Here is a 3,431-nt window from a genome sequence, read left to right as displayed (position 1 = left end):
ATGAATAAACATGAATTAAAAAAAATTTAATCTCAAAACATGAATATAAAATTGAATTTTACATTAACATACACTCACAAGATTTGTGTAACACAGCAATACACTGAAGCTTACATTGAAGAAATCTGATCTCTTATGCTAGCATTCAGTGCCAGCAAGACCAAAGGTTAGGACACACGAACGGGCGGCGTGCTGGCATCTGTTTGTCTTTTTATAGTAGTCCAGATACTCTCCTGATGCGTCTTATCGACCTCACTGAAGAGATTTGCGGGAGGTTCCTGTCGCATCACTGTCACATCCAGATGCTCCTGATTATTGTTGATACCAGCTGTCAGAAATTAAACAGTCTTTAATCTCACAATTGTCATGGTCCGGGCGAGTGGTGGTGTTTTTCCACAGTGCTGTGAGCTCCACCCCTGGGCGGAGCCATCATCACCTCACCTGTTGTCCGTACCTGGTGGTGATTAGTCTTTGCCAGACTGTCTGCTACTCTACATTCGTGCTAGTGAATCATTGTGTTTGTTGTTCTTGTGCCCTTTACATTCTTCTGCTGAGCATGAAAGATATTTGAGCTCATCTAAAATCAGTGCAAATAATCTCCTTAACTGAATTCAAATAATGCGTCTAACGTTTTCATTTTTGTTTAAGGTTTATGCTTTCTGTACTTTGTGCCTGCATAGTTGTTTCAGCTGTGGCTGGATCGTGTCCTGGGAGAAGAAAGCTGTGCATGGGCATCAAGATTCATTCGTTTGGCTGTGATTTTGGGGCCAGCCTAATGCATATATGTCTATATGCACAGTTAAAAATCATCATCACTCTGTCATACCAAGGCTCGAGTGCATTTAAGGTGCATTTAAACCCAGGAGGGCATGGAGCTACCTGCCAGAGAGCAGCAGGTAAGCACATAGCCCCTCCTGATAGCCCTCAATGTCTACGTGTATTTAACATTGAGAGGTGGGCAACGGCGCCAGGGGTGAGGTGTACAACCTGATGGTCATCTGGATGCCGTGTAGCGTGCCCAAGAAAGAAAGAAAAAAAAAAAGAACTTTCACACTAAATACATAACAAAGAAAGTGTTTTGAGGGACACACTCACACTCACACACACACACACACACTGTGCTCTGTTTCAGTGTGTTTTGTTACAGATGTGTTTTATTTGTGCTTTGTCCTCTACTTTCATCTTTTTTCCTATTATTTCTACCTCCACGTATCTTCTTGTCTTCCTTATCTTCCTCTACCTCCACTTTTTATTCATCTAATTGTTATGTGGTTATGTGATGCATATGTTTTTGATTTTTGCTGCCATGTCTCTCTTGGAAATGAGATTTTTACCTGGATAAATAAAGGACTAACATCTTCTTCTTCTTATCTCTTTCCTTTCCTGCTCATTAGCTCTGGTATTGTTAGACTACGTAGATAGAAAAGAGCTAAAAAGAGGAGCCTGTACTTTATAGAGCTGCTCTTGACAAGCAAATAGAGCCAACAGTGCTTCCAGACCACGGTTCTGCTTGCTAATGCTCGAGGACAGGACAGCTTCACAAAAAGTAAAATATAAAAAAATATAAGAAATCACCTAAAATAAATATGAGAGGTTGTTTTTGATCAGTTGTTGTGAGAGTGTGTGTCAGATTGTGTGTGTGGTAAAGGCCTCAGCATTACCACACGTTAGGCTGAGTTTAGCCTGTTTGTCGGGCAGATGGTGTCCACAGTGAGGGCAGTGTTTTCCACCTCTGCAGAGGTAGCATAAGTTTGTGTCTGACAGAGGGAACGGGTCAGAATTATTCTTAGCAGCTACAGACACTTTCTGATTTTCAGCGCTACCTGTCCCAGATTTTTACATTTATCCTAATTAAACCTTTAATCTGAGTCGAGGTTTGCACATTAAAACTTTTTGTTTTTTAGGAATATGCAAATATTTTCTCAGCATTTCTGTGGTTACCACAGTTATTGCCTTATAGTGACATCCGACTGTGTCTCGGTCTCAGCATGTTTATTTCCAACTGTTTTGATCCAGCGCTCTGAAAGCTGAAGCTAACGAGGTGCTGAACACGTTACAGTAGGAACCAGGAGGTGACGAACTGATGAACGGGGTTAGGGAATAAAGCAGACACACCAAGAAGATGAAGCTGAAGCTTTGTGAAATTATTTAAAAAACACTGAAAAGCTAGTGCATGTTTGATCTATGCAGCTCGTGACGAGTCACAGTAATGAGTTTCCTCTTAGGAAAGTCAGAAATGAAGATAAAAGCCTGTTTTTAACCTCTCATTACAACAACGAGATGTTAAAAAGTCTTTAGTTTCCACAATATTCACCCAAGAGATTTAAGAGATTTCCTTTTATATGGTTCCAGAAACGTCACTTGTGTTCTAATAGCACCTTAATTTAGTCGGATGTTTGCAGCCTTTGGCCACAACTATTTATTATCTGTGTGTGCTCTGCCAAGCCAGCTTGTTTGAGCAGTTAATCGTTCAGATGGACTCTATCTAAATTGGATGGTGAGGCATAAAATCCTGCACTCGTTTAACTAGCATGTGAATACTTTTAAAACCTCCCTATCTTCCATTTGGATATGGCCTAATTGAAAAGTAAATAGTACACTTGAGTGCACCCATGAATCAGTGAGTGATATCTCCTTAGCTGCCAGAGGAATGAATCTCTAAGCCGGCCCCACGTCGCCTCTCCTGTCTTCTGCTGCTTCAAATGGCCTCCCTCGTGCATTATCTATTGCATTATTGTTTGGGGGATTAATGTCTTGATGTAGGTCATTTTCACACAGACAGTAAGTGGTTTCTGGGCCGACTCCAGGCCTCAAATGTTGACTCACCAGATGGAGCGCTGAACAAAGCCGAGCTTATACTTTCAGTATTCAGGGTGACTCGAGGGACTGCGAACATCTCGGAGCATTAAACGTATTTCTATTGTTTGGTACGTTTTATTCTCCCACACTGCAGCTGACTACATGTTGTACCACAGCTGTTCCAGATGAGGTGGGAAGATCTGTAACACGACACATAACATGTTGAAACATGTTTTCTCATCTCTCCCAAAAGTTGGGGACAAAGAGGTGTTTGGGTGGTTGTCAGGTGACAGCGATGTGAACTCATTAGAACGCCTCCTCTTTGATTTTTGACACTGAACGAGATCATTTCCTTTCAGTCGGAGCTAAATACTCCCCCTTTTCTGCAACACTGTAGGTTTCCTACCTGCTTAATAGCTGAAGAGGATGAACTGTGGTAACTGCTAAAATGTTTCCATTCTTATTTGATACAGGCCTGCTTCATTGGTTATTCCAGGTGCTCAGAACAAAGGTCGTAGCATCTGATCTAGTTTCATCCTCATCATCATTTAGTGAGCCGGTCATACATCTGGGTTTCTCACTGCATGTGTGTGTGTGTGTGTGTGTGTGTGTGTGTGTGTGTGTGTGTGTGT

Source organism: Haplochromis burtoni, unplaced genomic scaffold, assembly GCF_018398535.1.
Source record: "Haplochromis burtoni strain Fernald_Lab_line unplaced genomic scaffold, NCSU_Asbu1 Contig_691, whole genome shotgun sequence".
NCBI classification, from domain to species: domain Eukaryota; kingdom Metazoa; phylum Chordata; class Actinopteri; order Cichliformes; family Cichlidae; genus Haplochromis; species Haplochromis burtoni.
This window is presented reverse-complemented; position numbering follows the sequence as displayed.